The sequence below is a fragment of the Monodelphis domestica genome, chromosome 6 (assembly GCF_027887165.1).
Source record: "Monodelphis domestica isolate mMonDom1 chromosome 6, mMonDom1.pri, whole genome shotgun sequence".
Lineage (NCBI taxonomy): Eukaryota > Metazoa > Chordata > Mammalia > Didelphimorphia > Didelphidae > Monodelphis > Monodelphis domestica.
Genome location: NC_077232.1, coordinates 211,575,723 through 211,593,541, shown reverse-complemented (window position 1 = coordinate 211,593,541; position 17,819 = coordinate 211,575,723). Strand labels below are relative to the sequence as shown.

The 17,819-nt window shown below is 41.7% G+C and overlaps 1 protein-coding gene and 1 long non-coding RNA gene across 5 annotated transcripts in view; one reads left to right on the top strand and one right to left on the bottom strand.

Moving 5' to 3' along the window:
- Positions 1-13,570, bottom strand: part of LOC103094639 (probable E3 ubiquitin-protein ligase TRIML1) — a 44,974-nt gene extending 31,404 nt beyond the window's left edge. For 2 of the 4 annotated variants that reach the window (XM_056802900.1, XM_056802901.1), the window contains exon 1: positions 13,364-13,570. The gene's annotated coding sequence lies outside the window, so the exon portion shown is untranslated. The remainder of the gene's footprint in view (positions 1-13,363) is intronic. The other 2 variants (XM_056802902.1, XM_056802899.1) reach the window with 2 other exon arrangements.
- Positions 13,571-15,274: 1,704 nt separating this feature from the next.
- Positions 15,275-16,535, top strand: LOC103095370 (uncharacterized). The gene is made up of 2 exons (XR_474043.2): positions 15,275-15,502; positions 15,792-16,535. It is a non-coding gene; the product is annotated as an uncharacterized LOC103095370 (long non-coding RNA).
- Positions 16,536-17,819: the final 1,284 nt, after the last annotated feature.

The following is a 17,819-nucleotide window of genomic DNA, read 5'->3' as shown; positions in this document are numbered from 1 at the left end:
TTGCAATTAAGAGTGCCTGTATGAATAAGATTATAAAACTATTGCTCTATCTCGAAAAGGAATTAAATAAAACAGTTTAGCTCTCTTAGATGTCTGCCATTTATATCGCACTCATTTTTCCATGACATACACTTTCAATAAGTTGAATTCTAGCACATTTTTCTGGCATTTTCTGTGGCTTCCACCCATTTCTCAGAAATCTTTGATGAATTCAAGAGACAGCTTTCATGAAATTGGCCCTACTGTGTTTGGCACAGAGACCCTAAAATAAACTTACTGAATGCTTAACATTTTTAGACTGCTTCTGGCACTAAGTAATTGAGGAAAGTTTCTTCAGCCTTGGTTTCCCCCATCTGTAAAAATGAAGGAGTTGAATTAGATGATCTCTGAAGTCTCTTCTGATATTAACAGTCTATTATTCAGTGCTTCCTGGGCTGAGGTTGAGACTAACACTGAATAATAGAAAAATTGCCTTTTCCAAAGACTGGTTATTTGGTTGCTTGGCGATGAAGATGTCTACAATGACCACCATTCAGTACCTAATTCAGCTTCAACAACTGCTTTGTTCTTATTATTGATCTTAAAGAATAAAAAGCAATTTCCTAATTCTTTTGTTTGCCTTCAGTTTATACTTTTCTATGACTTGCAAAAATTTGAGCCCCAACCTCTTCACAACCACTTCTCTCCCCCTCAAAACATTTTTAAGAAGAATTTTATTGTGGGAGCTTGATGAAGTCCATTCAGATGTACAGGATGGGAACTACTACTTCACCCTTCATCGGAAAAATATTTCATTATTTGTAAAAATAAGTCTAGTATCTGGAGAGAGTAGATAAACCATTTGTTTTCCTTTCTTCCTCTTTTGCAAGGCCATTACCATAAATAAATACTGTACCTAGAACATTTCTCTGACCTTTAAGTGAAAACTTTGTATGGACCTTTTGTCATAGGAAAATAATGAATATTTGGTCCTCTCCAAATATTAAAAAAACAAAAACAAAAAAGAAAGACAGTGGGGAAGTTTTAAAAATCAGAGCGAAGTCATATTTAGTCTCAGTTTCAAAGTCCTTTGGTCCCTTCTACCATTTCTACTAAGGGGATAAATGATTGAGGCTTTGTTGTCAAGTTGCCTACATTTACGTAATCATTTTATTTCAATATTTAGAAGATTGTCGCTTTACAGTTTAAGACAAAAGCACTGCTTTCAAGAAAAGTAGATGACTATTCCATATCTTCTAGTTAATCTTGGTGGCTAACACTATAAACCAAAGACAAATGTTCTTTTTTTAAATGATGATGTTAAAAGTTCATTCCATTTTTGTCTTAAAATGAAGTAGAGACCAGGGCGATTAACCATTTTCTAAATGGAAAAGTTGGTATGAAAAATGGTTTCATTTGTTTCCTCTGAGGGGGAAAAGAGTATAAAGAGTATAGACAACCATCTCTAGGTATTTATTATATAGGTGCCACTTAATTTAAGATTAAGATGTAGTTTTAGTTGGCTCTATAAGATTTTTTTCCATGATTTTGATTTCATGAAAATTGCAACCAATCTGTTTCTTAGCTATCCTCATCCGTGTCTTTCCATAAGTCCTCCATAAAAGACCTACCCAGTGATTAGGAGATCTTTTTCTGGTTTGTTTAACATTTCAAAGAAAAGGGGCAGCCAGGTGGCCCAGTGGATAGAGCATTGAGCCTGGAGCCAGGTGGACCTAGATTCAAATCTGGCCTCAGCTATGTGGGCAAGTGACTTGGGGCAAGTCACTTTCACCCCACTTGCTCACCATTGCCCTTCTGTCTTAGAGTTGTCACTGACAGAAAGTACAGTTCAAAAAAAGGAAAACCACACATTTCAGGGACCCATGCACAGTCTAGCCACCCAGTCTCTTAACCCTTCTGAGAACTAGGGAACCAACCCCATAGCCTTTTCAGCTCATATTTTGAATGATGTATTTTATAATCCTCCTTAAGAGCAAGTTGTCAATGATTCCTGAGGTTGGTCATCTTTCTGTTGTCCTTCGGGTCACTTAGCAGTGATAAAATTAAGCGAGTTATTTATATTATATTATATTTATTATATAGTTTTATTTATTTATTATTTATGAATATTTTTATTTATTATTTATATAGTATATATTATTATTTATATTACTTATTTATATTTTATTATATTATTTATTATTAAATTTATTTATTATAATTATATAATATTATAAAATTAAGATAAAATTAAGGGTTCCCTGGTCTGTTCTGATCAAAGTTCCAAGTCTTCTGTCTGGCATTCAAGGTCTCTCACCATCTGTGGCCACCATGTATCTCCAGATATCTCCACTTCACACTCTTTATGGTCCAGTCAAAGCACACAACTCGAAATCCCTTAAATGTACATGATTCAGTGTCTTTGCTCAGGGTGATCAAAGGAGCCCACATCTAGAACTAGGAGGAACTTCAGAGACATCTAGAACAAACTCTCTGCTGGCCTGCACTCTCACAGCTCCAAGTGCCTATTAGACATCTTGAACTGAATGAGTAAATGCAACATCTCCAAAATGGAATTCTCTTTCCTCCAAAATTTCGCTCCCCTCCTCTCTTCCCTGTTACCACCAAGGGCAAAGCCACATGCCCAGTCCCTCGGGTCCACCCTAGGTCTCATCCTTGAATCCTCACCATCTCTCACCCCACCCCACCCCCCCCACACACACACATCTGTGGCCAAGGTTTCTAGATTTCACTTGACAGCATCTCTCCTCAGACACTGCCATCACTCTGATGCACTCTCATCATCTCACCCCTGGATTCCTGAAATAGCTTGCTTCAAGTCTCCATCCTTTCCAATCCAGCCTCTATTATTTTTGTGAAGCCCAAGTTAAATCCAACAATGTTAACCCCTACTCATTAAACTTAAATGGTCCCCTGTCCCCTCCAGGATCAAATATAAAATACTCTGTTTAGCATTCAGTGGACTTGGTAACTAGTTCTTCCCTACTGTTCTAGATTCTTATACCTCATTCTCTGTCTCTGAAACAGTGATGCTAACCTTTTCTATATTTTTCTATATTCCTCTACACCAAGATACTCCTGACATTTTTCTCCTTGTCTCTACCTCTTGGCTTCAAGTCCCAACTAATATTTCATCTTCTAGAGGATGCCTTTTCCAACCTCTCCTGATTCTAGTGCCTTCTCTTCTAGAATGATTTTCTATATTTCCTATCTTTTCCTTGTTTGTTGCCTCCTCCATTAGATTGTAAATTCCTTAAGAGCAGAAACTGTTTTTTGCGTCTTTTTGTATTGCCAAGACTTAGCACAGTCCCTGGTGCATAGTAGGTACTTCATAAATATTTTTTGATTGACTGACTGATTATTACCCTACTAACTAGTCAGCAACTTGAGTGAAGGAATGGTATCTTGTCTAAGCTTTGTATTTAATTTGTTTTTCACACACTTAATAAATACAAAGAAACCTAGCATCCCTCTCTCCTGATCCTCCAGTTCCCCATCACTAAATGCCTCCTAAACGTCTCAGCTTGTAGGTCTATGTGTGGGTATTATATATATATATATATATATATATATACTGTCTTAATTCCTGCATCAGAGCCCTGGATAAGGAAGGTCCCAATCAATTCCTATATATCGGAGAGACTTACTGTGTATTTCTGTGCCTGGGTTCTGGGTCAAAGATTCTATCTATTCTGTGGCTTTTTGTACTTTCTTTGTCCTTACAATCCCAAAGAATATTTTCCTTTCAGCAGAATTTGGCTAATAAATGAAGGAGACCAGGGTTCTTTTCCCATGACATAGGGATGGGGAAGGGCTGCGAATCTGATGGACTACCTCCCAATTAGCTATTTAACAGTTAGAGGTGTCTTAGGATTCAAGGAAGGAGATGAATAATGAGCTCCTCAAAATATGTATAGTTACCTGCTCTGGGTCATTAGGCATCCTTGGTCGGTGACAGGCCCAATGAACTATGCCAATTTATTGGTTATGATGCTGGCCTAATCAATAAGTTGACATTCTCATCCCAAAATTGGTCTCTTGAAATAATTTTAATCATAACACAAACTCAACATGTAAAAAACTCAACCTCCATGTCTGTCCCATACTTAGCCATCTTCTTAATTTTATAATCATCTTCCTCATTTCCTTTTTTATGAATAGGGCAGAACAATCCTTCCAGTTACCCAGGTCCATAACTTGGGAATCGTCTTAACTCCTCTTTCTCCATCACCCTCCTTATTTGATTAGATGCTGCGTCTCATCAACCTTACTTTCAGAGCATCTCTCACAAATGTCAATTCACACCACAGTCAGGTCCTCATTGCTTTTTACTAAGACTACAGCAAAAACCTCCTCATTGATCTCTCTGTCTCCTTTTCCAATCCATTCTGCACATAACTGTCAAAGCAGATTTTCCTAAATCGCAAATCCAAGTATGACCCTCCCTTGCTCAAGAAACTCTGGTCTCTCCCTACTGCCTCTAGGAAAATAACTCTCTTATGTTTGGCATTGAAACCTTCATAACCTGTCTCCACAAACCTCTTTCTACATCGATTCTACAATATTCTCTCTCCATGTCTTCCCAGCTGACGGGGCTACTTGCTATTCTGTATACATGACATTTTAATCTTCTGCCTCCTGGACTTTGTGGTTTGTCTCTGTATCATCTTTTTCTCTGTATATGGAAATATCTGTTTAGTTTGGTTTGGTAAAATCTGGAATAAAGAACTAAAATACAAATTTTATATTTTATTATATTAATTAAAATTATATTAAATACAAAAAAAGGAAGGCAATACTAGCAGTGTTATAGCAGTTGGACACGGGAGAGATTTATCTGTACTGTATGGGCAGGAACGTCTAAAAAGGGCTTTTGGCTCTAAACGATCACCCTGGTGCAAATATTAATAATATGGAAATAGATCTTGATCAATGACACATGTAAAACCCAGTAGAATGCATGTTGGCTATAGGAGGGGGATAGGAGGAGGGGAGGGAATGACAATGATTCATGTAACCATGGAAAAATATTCTAAATAAATTAATTAAATATAGAAATATTTTAAGACTTAAAAAAAAGGGGAGGAAGCAGAACTTAGCCTGAGGACTACTAGAGCTAGGTGAAAGAGACATGATCAGCTGCTTACCCCCAAGTAGGGCAAATCTTTTACTGAGTCTGGGACCTCATTTCTAGTCCTACAAACCCTACAAACCACAGGGAAAAGAGGCACAATCTAGCGGAATTATTTGAAAATAGTTCATAATTCAGATTTCCAAGATTGCACTTTAATCACCTCCAAAGAGAGAGCTCTAAAATCTCTCTATATTTATACATTTAAATCGTAAATCTCAACTGTAAAAATGTTCTTGGGAGGTGAAGGAAAGGCAAAGAAACTCCCATGCTCAGATCCAGGGTGGCAGGAAGAGGAGATGACATTTGTTGGAAAGAGGTCATTTCCATGAGTATTTCACCTCCAGGGAACAAATACCTAGAGAAGTCAGCTTAAAGAATGCCTTGAATTAGTCTATCAAAGTAGGAGCCAAGGTGAAGGAGGCTCAGGTCCTCAGTACTTTCCTCACAAAAAAATCCTCTCAGGTAAGTAGAGCAAGAATGAACCTCCAGGGAAGGAGCCTGAGACCCAAAGAATGTGTTGAGGAAGGTCTTAGAGTCCATGTCCCTCTTCTTTTGGGCAGCTAGGTGGTGCAGAGAGTAGAGTACTGGGCCTGAGTTCAAATGTAGCCTCAGATATTTACTAGCTGTATGACCCTGGGCAAGAGACTTAACCTTGTTGTCCTTAGTTTTCTCATCTGTAAAATGAGCTGGAAAAGGAAATGGCAAATCACTTCAGTATCTCTACCAGATGAAGTCACCAGAAGAGTCCAACAACCAACAGATAGATGTTCTCTTTTCCCCCAATAGCATAAAAAAAACTCATGTATACTTTGATAGCTATATTTTTTGAACTAGTCAGTAAATTTAACAAACATTATTTTTTTCCTATAAAGTGCTCCAGTCCTAATTATTACAAGTTCTAAATGAGAAGGTTCTAATAAAATGTCTTCATATATGTTTGCAAATGACATTTAAGGCTTAAGAGTTTCTGACTCACACTGGATACAGTTCTGAAAAACAATTCATAACCAAAAAGGGTATCTGGAGATATGAGTCTTCGAGTCTGCTGGGAAATAGAGCGATCGATACCTATGATCATGATTTAATAACTTTATTTCACAATTTAAACCCAAGCTCCTTTAAAGGAACAAATACCATTAGTAAAACTTTGACTTATGCCTTAAAGAGGAAGCTCCAGGAAGTAGAAGGTACAAAGGAGTGGGGGGTGCGGATAACTGTGGAAGGAGAATGCCAGACACAAATTTTGAATACTTTGTTATTTTGTCCAAGGTCTTAGGGTCCAGTGTATTACCCTGGTATCTCTGGTGACCTGCCTTTGGAGAGAGCACCACAGCATGTAAAACAGATCTGTGTATTCCTTTTCCCCTTCCATTTCTAAATCAAAGACTTCCCACTGGACATTTCCACCTGGATGTCTCAAAGGCATCTCAAACCACAGAAATCATCCCTACACCCCCAACTGTGCTATTTCTAAGGGAAGGCACCAATATTCATCCATTCACCCAGATTTGCAATGGAGAACTCATCTCCAGCACTTCCCTCTCACCCCTCATCCCCTATATTCAATCATTTGCCAAATCTACCTCCTTGACATCTCTCCTGAAGGTTCCCATCCCTCTCTCCTTCTGGTCCTCTGAACAGTACCACGAACAGGAATTCCCCTTGGGGTGTCCCTGTCTTCCTTCTCCTCACCACTGCCAAATGGATATTCTCAAAAGTACATGTCTGGCAGGTCACTCATCTTGTCAGGAAGGTTCAGTAGCTCCCTATGCCTCCATTTAGCAATAAGATCCAGGTAAGTTTTACATCACTACTCACAACCTCTCTGATCCAGCCCAACTGGACTGCTTGCTGTTCTCTGTACATCATCGAAGGTTCTGTCCCTCATGGTAGCAACATCCTCCCTCCTCCTTTCCACCTCTTAGAACTCCCTTCAGAGTTCTGTGTACTCAAGTGCCACTCACTATAGTGTAGATTTTCTGGATTCCCTTTATTACATTATATTTATTTTTTAAATATTTTATTTAAATATTTAGCTAATATTTAGATGTTTTAAAATAATAGCATAAATGACATGTTCATTATAATTGTTAGTGTCCGCTTCCCCCCTTCTGAAATGAGTTTGTGTATATCTTGTATTTACTTGTCAGTGAACATGTATTGTAATAAAATAGATAATCTGTGTTAAACTATTTCTTGTTGCTGTAACTGGTATATATACTCTGGCTTGGGACTAGAGGGCTGCTTAGTTACAATGGGGATAGAAGTACTTTGAGAGACACTGAGAGATGCTGTTATAGGGGAATGCACTGGGGTTTGCCTACTGATCACTATTTGATGGCTAATCGATCAATATTTTTCTCCTAACCTCTTCCTCCCTCCGTCCCTCCCTTAACAACCCACTTCTGGAAGCCTTTGGCTTCCTCCCTCCCCGCCCCCCCCTGAGTGGACTATAAAGATACTTTTTTTTTCTTTCTCAGGTAAGGGGTTTATTGAGAAACAACAGGATGGGAAACTGAGGTAAGAGGGATGAGGGTTTCCCTAATCTATAACGAGGGATAGGAGGAATTTGGGCAATCAGTCCAGTCACAGCTGTGACTCTAAGACAGAGATGGAGGATAACTATTAAGTCTTCTTTTCTTCTTTCAATTCATAAAACCACCAAGGTCTCTCAGCCTAATTCCAGAAGCCCCCCCCCCAGGGTCCTTCAGACAGAAGCTACAAGGATCAGTTCAGCTTCTTCCCCCTTCAGCCAAAAAGCCCAGAGAGCCAAAATCTCCTTTCTTTGTCAGTCACCCCCAGAGAGAGAGAATCAGATCCTCTCCCTGGTCAGCTTCAACTGCCTCCTCCTCCTGGGGACATTCCCTTTAGAATCTTCATCTTGATTGCCAGACAGGTCCCCAGCCTTGTTTCTTGCATGATCTGGCTTGCAAGTCCTCTCTCTCTCCATGCTTCTTCCACAGTATTTTCCTGAGTAGACTGTACACTCCTTGAGGGCAAGGACTCTTTTTGCATTTATATTCTCAATGTTTGGTTCCTAGAAGATGCTTAAGAAATGCTTGTTGATTGGCTCCACAAATACTGGATGCTACCCAAAATGTGTGTGTGGGGAGACAGAGGGCAGGGTGGGAAGATGGGGACAGAATAGATAATAAACAATTCCAGCCCTAACAGAGTTATACATCTATACACACAGAATAGGAAAGGAAAATGAAATGAGAAGCAATTTTAGTAGAGGAAGAAAAAAGTCCCACTTGGTTGAGCAAGGAAGGCTTCTTGGAGGAGGTATCATTAAGGGGTCAGTGTTCTGGAACAGGAGAAGGAGAGATGTAACTTTAAACTTTGAACAAGAACAAGGATATGGAGCTGGAGAAAGGCAGGAAGTGTTTGGGGAGCAGGTAAATCCAGTTTGGCTGGGGCACAGGACCCATGAATTTGTTAGTGTGAGGTGAGATTGCAAAGATAAGCAAGGTAAGGTTATATTTTGGAGAGTCCTGAATGCCCCCCACATCTACTAAGTATGAATTGTATTCTGTTGGTGATGGGGAGCCATTGAAGGTTTGTGAGTGATGTCTGTGGTCAGGGCTATGCTTTGGGAAGACTAATTGGTTATTAATTACTATGTAGGATGGATTGAAAGGGAGAAAAAAGACTTCAGGAGTTGAGCTAAGAAGCTACTGCAAATGATCTAGTAAGAAATAAAGAAGACTGTTCTAAGGTGGTAGTGGTAAAGATGGAAGAGACGGAATGGGATAGATGGGAAAGATGTTGGTAAGGGGTAACTGACAGGAAGTAGGGACCTGATCTGGGTGCTGTGGCAGGTAACCCACCCAAAATGGAAAGGAATTTAAATGGATGCTGACATTTTAAATCTTAGGGGAATACAAGTACCATGCAACTAAATCAAAAGCAGAAAATCAGGAGATGGAGGGTTTTTGTACTCATTTTATCTTATTTTATTTTTAATAAGAGGAAGATAGGATGAAATCAGTTTTGGACAGAATGAGTGTGATGTATGGATGGGATATGTCAAAACAAACAGGTGGAAATGTGGATAAGGAATCTGGGGCAGAGTAACAGCTTAAGATATACATTTGGAAGTCATCTGAATGGACAAAGGTTATGAGGAGAGAATGTATTCATTCATGCAAATTGGAGCTGGAAGGATCCTCCAGGATCATCAAGCCCAATCTCTACATTTCACAGATGAAGAACAACCTGAAATCCAAAGAGAGAGAGTGAAGTGTGGACTAAGGACACTGACCTGGGCAATGACAGGGCCTAGAAGGATTTGTAGAAGGAGATGTGGATGGAGAGAATGGTACCCGCAGAGGGGAAAATGCAAGGAACTAGAGGCTGGGAAAAAATGAAGTGGATAATCTATCTGAATCATAGAGTAAGAATTGAAAGGGATCTCAGAGGTCCTCTAGTCCAGGTGCTAAGTTGAATAGGAGGAATTAAGTCTTTGAGACACTAACTTAACCAACAACAAGTTAAATTTAACTTTGAAGAATGGAGGTGGACCTGGGAAGTACCTGAGAAGTAAGAAATGTCAAGGGTTAGAAGGTAGCAAAAAACTATAAGAGAGAGAGAGAGATAGAGAGAGAGGGAGAGAGAGAGAGACAGAGAGGGAGAGAGAGACAGAGACAGAGACAGACAGAGACACAGAGAGAGAGACAGAGAGAGAGAGGGAGAGAGAGACAGAGACAGAGACAGAGACAGACAGACATAGAGAAACAGAGACAGAGAGAAAGAGAGAGACAGAGAGACAGAGACAGAGAGACAGAGACAGAGACAGACAGACATAGAGAAACAGAGACAGAGAGAAAGAGAGACAGAGAGCTAAAAAGTGACATGAGACTTTTCAGCCTTCTCAAGTGGAATAAAGCCAGATTTCTAGAAACCAAATAGGAAGAGTCCTAAAAGAAGAACATGTTTCTAAAAGGATCTTTTTAAAATGCTGATCTCTGTAAATATGGTACATTCTTTCCAATCCTAATGTACTTTGTACCCTTAGATTCTTCATAGTGTTGGAAAGTAACTTCTTGAACTCTAAATGGTTGACTGAGTATATTGTTACTAAATGCTAAGGAGGCCACTGAAGGAACTTGGGGACAAGGCTCTGGGTCTAAAGAACAAGGTCTAAAGAGAGCCCCATTGAATCTTTCAGGCAGTGGCAGTTGCCAAGACAACACAACCTCAATGGGCAATATTTTGGGAGTGTCCTTGGGGATTGGGGCAGTTTATTAACTATTTTTGACAATTTTAAACTATGAAGATTTTTTAAAATTCACAATTAACTCAATTTCCCTAATTTTTAATTTGGGAACCTATTAAGGTAGCAAAACCTAATAACCATCAGTGCCAGAGAGAATTTCTGATAACTCCTGGAGGGTGTTATCAGAACTCTTAAAATATTTTGAATTTTCCCTTGGGCTATTCTCAGTTAAAAGGATTACTTATTACCTTCTGAAAACTGTGTAGGCAGGCAGGGAACAGTCCCCATTTACTGACCCTTCTCAACTAGAGAGAACTAAGTGAGTTGGAAATGGGTACTATTTGCATAATCTTTGAATTTCAAAAATTACACTCCTTAAAGAATACTAAATATATAGATCTTGAGCAACCAAGGGAAATATCACTTTATGACAAGGTCCATTTATTCTCTTAGCAACTAGATGCTATTGAAACGGGGTTTCTAGAAGAACTGTTACCAAAATCTACTTGGAAAAGAATAGTTAGGCCTTTGTGTTGGTCTGTTAATGGCACAGAAGATATTTCTCAGTTTCATAAAATATGATAAGCTTTTTGCAATCACCAAGCTGTTCCTGATAAATCTCCAAAGACATCTGAAACAAAGTTATTAGTTCCTCAGTTCCTGGAAGTTTTTCTTAAACATGGTCTGTGTGGAAAACATGTGGCCATATAGCAAAAGGGATGATGAGACCCCTCAAAATGTGGGACCCTGTAAAGCGTGCTCAAAAGCAATGGTTTATAAAGGGCAGAGAAATCAAGAACCTTGACGTCTCCTGAGCACAGCTACAAAAGTGGCAAGCCCCTTTGAGGGCACCTGTCCCCTTAATCCAGCTGGCACGAAGAAATGGTGGTTGAAGGTCCTATTGAGGCTTGGAGAAACTTGATTTTAGGGATTAGAAAATCATAGAAAGATTACCTAATTAGTTCCTACTGGGGCAGAGGTTTGCTTATCTTGCTTATCTGAAGTCTTAGCCTATAATTCCAGTGGTTTTAAATGACCTGAAGTATTTTTTTTACCCTAGTATTTATTCTAATTTGGAGTGGGGCCAGTAGAGGAGAAAAATCTCCCAGCAGGTCAATGAGTGCATGTGTAACAAGGAAGAGGGTAAGATGATTATGGACTATTGTATGTACCTTCTGTTTAAGATAAAGCATCTGCTTGTCATCTTGAACCACTTTGCCTGACAATGCCCTTGAGTTTCACAGAGAAACTAAGGTGGAGAAAGATCATAAGTAATATAATAAATAAAGTGAGTGGTAAATTGGCATAATGAATGTGTTCAGGAAGACCGGAGTTGAAATGCTACCTCGGACACATTCGGGTGTGAGACCCTGGGCAAGTCATTTCAGCCCTTAGGGCTCAAAGTGCTTCTACCTAGATAGAGAGAATTTATGAAACGAATGAAATTCCAGATCCAGTCCCTATCTCTATACAATAAGGAACATTTACCTATCAGGGGCTTTAAGGCTAACAGTATTTTTCTGAAAACAGCCCAGAGAGGTGAGTGAAATGAGGGCTATAATGACCTTTATTTGGAAAATTAGGAAACTAAGGAGTCCAGAGGTTAAGTGCCTGGCCCAGATCACACCTTGAAGTAAAGGAAAAAGGCAGGCTTTGGACTCCAAATTTCTTTGGTTTCCACCCACCCAAGCTGTTTCTGCCATTACATTAAGCATTAAACATTACACAGGAGCTAGATTTTCAAGTTCTGAATTTAAACCTAAGGTAAAAGAAAACCTCAAAGTACAGTCTGTCATAACAACTATAACTTCTCCACTGCAGGCACCTTTAAATACATTGACAACTTAGCTTTAATAGTAGTTTAGATTCTGCAGTGTGGGCAGATAATGGCAACGAAAAATCTTTGGGTTGGTTTTTTTTTTTTCTGACTTGTTTCCAAAAACTGTAAACTCAATATAGTCTTTTTTGGGGAGACAAAGAGCTTTTAAAAAAATGTGGCTCAGCTACTAGCTTTCTGTGTGTTTAAATTAGAGAAGGTCTATTTTTAAAAAAACAGATAAGGAACATTTCCACATTTTATCCGATGAAACAATTCGATGCCAACTTGCCCAAGCTTCATTCTCTAGTAGAAACTTGAGCCCAGCCTTAGTAATGTCATGCCGCACTTCTTACTGACAGCTCAGCTCAGCTCCGAGGACTTCAGCGGCGTCACAGAGCTAAAGACATCTCCCCCCACCCACACACTTGCGCCTCGCCGGCCCCTAGAGCTTCCCAGAGAGACAACAACCCCCACGGCATTTTACATCTCGGTTCGGGAGTGGGAAACTGAGGCACTAGTGCCCAACCAACACCTCCCAGGAATCAAGAAATTCAGATTCCCACCGCCCTCTTCTGACCACTTCAGAACGTTGTCCTAGAAGAACCTCAAGCGCGCAGAGGTGAACAGATTCCCCTCCTCTCTGAAGGTTAATCATAATCCATCCAACTGCCCGACCGACGCTGGCTGGTAGTCCCTACATTCTAGTACCATTGCCCGACCGCTCCAGGGTGCCGGGTCCCCTGTGAGCTGCCGGCTGCTGCGCTCTCCCCAGCCACCCTCGGTTGGCTTCTGCGGCATCCTGCGCCCCTCGGAGAAGCTCGCTCGCTCGCTCGCCACCATACCCGGCATTCGCCCTAGCGCGCAGCCTCCCTATCCTCTGGGCTAATCAGCCCAAAGTTAGCCAGTGCAAAACGCCGGGCGCAGCCCCCGGCTCTCACCCGCTAGCTACCCTGACAGCTTGCCGCCCCAGCACCTAGGGGTCCCTGCACCCTGTGCGCTCGCCGTCGCCGCGGGTTCTCGCTCCACACCCCTTATTCCTCCCTTCGGCTGGTGCTCTCGCTAACCTGAACGCTGCTACTCAGATAGCCAGCGTGTGCCACGCGCCATCACCAGCCCCGCAAGACCGGGCTAAGCGCCTCCATCCCTGACTGGCTCCCTCGCCTGCGCGCCCGAGCCCCAGGGCAGTGCTTACTGCGAGCGGCCGGTGCCCAGATCGCCTTCTCGGTGCGCCGCCGCCACCGCCACCGCCGCCTCCTCCTCAGGGATGCACCGGCTGCATGCTGCAGGCTGCGGGAGAGCAAGAGCTGCCTACCCACTGGCGGCCAAAAAAAACCTGCCCGGCTGCTGAGCATGCCCAGTCTGGCTTGCCAGAGCCACTGTGGAGTGGCAGGGAGGCAACTCCACTCTTCCTGGTTTTAGCAGCAGCCAGAGGAAGAGTAGCCGGGGGTGGGGCCGAAAGGAGAGAAGGAACCACTCAGTTCCCAAGAGAAGAAACCTGACAAGGGGGAGGGGTGAAGGGAGAAGGAGAGGAGTAGGAAGGAAGGGAGCTGGGAGGATAGGGTTGTTGTCATGGGATGGGAGAAGTGCAGCCACAAGTTGTTCCCAAACAGGTTGGAAGGTTCTAGAAAGGAGAGCTCCAATTTTCTCTTAAAAAAAGAAAAAGAAAAAAGACCACCACCCTTACTTCTCTACTGTGTATTGGTTCCAAGGCAGAAGAGCCATAAGGGCTCTAAGGGAGTTAAGTGACTTGCCCAAGGTCACAAAGCTAGGAAGTGTCTGAGGTTGGATCGGAACCCAAGACCTCCTCTCTCTGAGCTCGACTCAATCTACTGATCCAACTGGCTGCCCTCCAATTTCTTCTTTAAATGCATAGTTTGTATCTAGCTTATTGTCTTGATTGACATGAGGAATAACAGTTGTGTTTTTGTTCTGTGTCTTCAAGTGCAACATCTAGGACCTGAATTCCATATTCCAATTTTAGCACATGTTCCCTTGTGTGATCTGGATTAGATCAGCATAGTCCAGTGGAAAGGATGTTGGATATGAAATGAAATCAGAGCGCTTGGGTTCGAGTATCAATCCTATTTTTGTTAGCTTGTGGGTAAGCCATTCACCATCTCCCTGACACTCTTTCCACAATAATACAATATAGGGATTGAACCAGATGGTCTCCAAGGTCCCTGCCAGATCCAAATCTCAGCTCTTGTCCAGCCCATCTCAACAACATTCTTGTGGGGTAGGTGGTTTTGGAGTTATTCATGACATTTTCCAGATGAGGAAACTGAGGCTTTCCCAGGGAGGAGGCCCAAGGGACCCATGGCTAGCAAGCAAATGGAATTTGTCCTCAGACTCAGAAGTTTTTGAGGGACTCCAGATTGCAGGTTGAAGGAACAGTATCTTTGATAGCTAGGGTAAATGAGAACTCTAAAAAGGAAAAAGAAGTGCTGAGGTGCAGAGGAGTCCAAGATACTGGGAGGACACAGCGTTTTAAAAGGTCCGATTTTTTTTTCCTTCGACGAACAAAGCATTTGAGCCCCGTTTAAGGATAATGAAACGGGATAGTTCTCAAAAAGCGCCTCCTGCTTCTCAGAAAATAGCTAGCATTTTTATGGGACTTTTAATATTCTTCCATTTATCCTCACAACAAATCTGAAAGGTACGTGCTATTCTTACCCCCATTTTACAGATGATGAAACTGGCTAAGTGCCTTTTCCAGGATCATAAGGCTAAAATAAGTATCTGAGGCCATCTCCAACTCCAATTCTACATCCACTGGACCACCTCACAGCTTAGGAAATGCAACGTTTACCTTTAAAAGCATTTCTAGATTTATTTGCTACCACTTCTAAAGGAAAATATTCCTAAATTCTTCCGGAGAACTCGCGTTTGTATGTAATATGTGCAAGCGCACCATCCCTCCAGAGTAACACAGCACCCATAGGGTGCCTTTGCCAAGACTTAAGAGTAAACCAGGTGGTGTTAGTCTGCAAGGGCTGTATCCCAAGCTCCGCCCCATTCCTCCTTGCCCAACCCCTGCGCCCTCCTCTTCTCCTCCCCCTCTCCTATTAAGGGTAGCATCGCTTCTCCTTTCCCTTCAGCCGCTGCTAAGACCCGGAGAAGCGGGCTCTCCCCCTAGCGCCTCCTCGGAGGCGCCTCCGGGACGCACTGGGCATGTTCCGTCGCTGGGTCAGGGTTTGCTGACACCCAGGAAGCTTCTGCGGCAGCAGTGCCCCTTCCACGGCGGATTTCTTTCCCCACTCCCTCAGTGGGCTCTGGCACAAATACAAGTGGCCCGAGGCAGCCTTGGTCCCCCTCGCCGGGAGAGGCAGAAGTAGGTCAGGGCTCCACTGAGCATGCTCGTGGCGGGGCCAGGCACTGCTGGCTTACTTCGCTAATCGTGGTGGTGAAGGTCAAGGGCGGGATCGAGAGCCGGCCTGGGGAGGAGGAGGGATGGGTGCTGACCTGCTGACCGGAGCTACGCGTGCACCTGCGGAACACGCGGGGCTTTGGAAGGACCCCCTTCCCCCCAGGGCTTCATTTCGCTCATCACCCCAGTCCACCTTGCTTCCAGATTGAAGCCGGGCGATGGTGCTGTAATAGCTTTTTTTTTTTTTTTGTAGGGTCCTTGGGAACCGGAGCTCAAGTTTTCTCCCAGAGAACTTCGCAGCCTTCTCCTTTTTCAGCCCCAAGAAATCGGAGACCTTTTTCGAGAGCCTTTGATTGCTCTTCAACGACACAGGTCAATTAAATGCGTATTGAGTGCCACTATTTGACAGGCACTATGCAAAGAGCTAAGGATGGGAACCCTAAAACAAAAACTCCACAATGCCTGTCCTCAGGGAGCTTACACCTTCCATCAGGGGAGGGGATATTTTAATAAATAACTGGTGTCTAAACTCTGACAAATTCTTGTTGTAAAGAGAATTTTTGAAGAAATGCACCGCTTTACTCCTTGAATACAATACTATATTCTCGTCCCTCTTTTTTCTTGGATGCACCTTGCATGCACTCCCTTCTCACACCTATCAAACATGGACCTTTCACGTGAGGCATCTTATCATCTCTGGCCAGTGACCGCATTAAATACATAGCATGTATTTAAGAGCCTACTATGTCAGGCACTGTGCTAAGCGCTGGGGAAACAGGAAAAGGTAAAACAACAATCAAAGAAAAACAAAACAAAAAAACATAGCTGCTGCAAATTATGTTGGATATGTATGGGAAAAGTATTTTTAACCCGTATTTTAGGGAAGGGGGAATTAAATAGGTTTGGGGACAATATCTCATTGATTCATGAGCTGGAAGATGTTTCTTTCATAAAATAAAGTACCTTGGACTGAACACCTGGTTCTTCTATTTGGAGCCCAATAATGATGAGTGAGCCCGTTTATGCTTTCTAGGTCTCAGTTTCCTTTTCTATTAAATTATGTATACTATATATTAATTTTATATGTTATTTAATAGTAATCTTTTATATAATAAATATATATGAGAAAGGCACTCAGTTAAAAAGGTCTAGGATTATCAACATTTAGAATCAGTCTGTTTTTCGATTGGTTAATTTTGCTGTATTTCCTTTTTGATCTGGGGATAGAAAAGAACTAATATCTGAGAAGGATATGCTATTCTATGTCTTACCACTGTAACAAGATTCTCAGACTTAAGATCATTAAGTAATATTTCAGTGGGACCTAATTATTTAAATAAATTTAAAATTCCATTCTTAGTGATTAGTAATAAATAACAAAATGTATTTAAAGGGAAAGATGACAATTCTTTATCTGAGTCAGTTTAAACGTTTTTTGAAGAAAATGATAATATGTTAGGTTGCCCTGGGGATGAGATTTGTGCCCAGAAGTACCAAGGTGGGTGTCCTGGTGTTTTAGGGGAATTGATCAGAAAGAAATGAAAAGGTGCTTATCAAGTATTTAGAATGCCTGAATTTGCCAGTGGAATTGCCTGTTGGCTATGGGAAGGGGTGGAGGGAGGGAAGGGAAAGAATATGATTCTTGTAACCAAGGAATAATGTTCTAAACTGACTAAATAAAAATTAAAAAAAAAAAGAATGCCTGAGTTTGAACATGGCTAGGGTTGGGGAGAAGGTTATGGTGGTAGATGAAGATCCCTTGAAGAAGCTAGGTGGCTCTGGACTCTGGCCTAGAAAAACCTGAGTTTGAATCCTTTCTTAGGACCCTATCTTTCTCAAGTACTCTCACTGCCTGTGTGACTCTGTGTGACAACTCAAATTCCTTATCTATAAAATGGGGGGAAATAATAGCACCTCCCTTGCAGGATCATTTGTGAGGATCAAATAGAATAATATATAAAAAAATACTTTGTGAATGTTAAAGCTAAATAAAAATAATGAATAATAAATGGTAGCTCTCAGGCTCCATGTTGCAAACTGCTTGTATGGCAGTAGATAGGCTAAGGAAGGAAGAAAGGAGTTTAGAAGAAGCCAAGAGTGTGAGGTTATGTGGTAGCACATACTCGTGCTTCCCAGGGGCGTTTTTGAGAGTTGGTACCACAGGCAATCCCTAATTTACAACCAGGTTTAAACATTTAGTTGTTTGGAATTCATGAATTTTTCTCCTAGAAACAGTGTTGTAGAGAGTGGTTAGGTTTCCAAGCCAGACCACAAAAGCTCA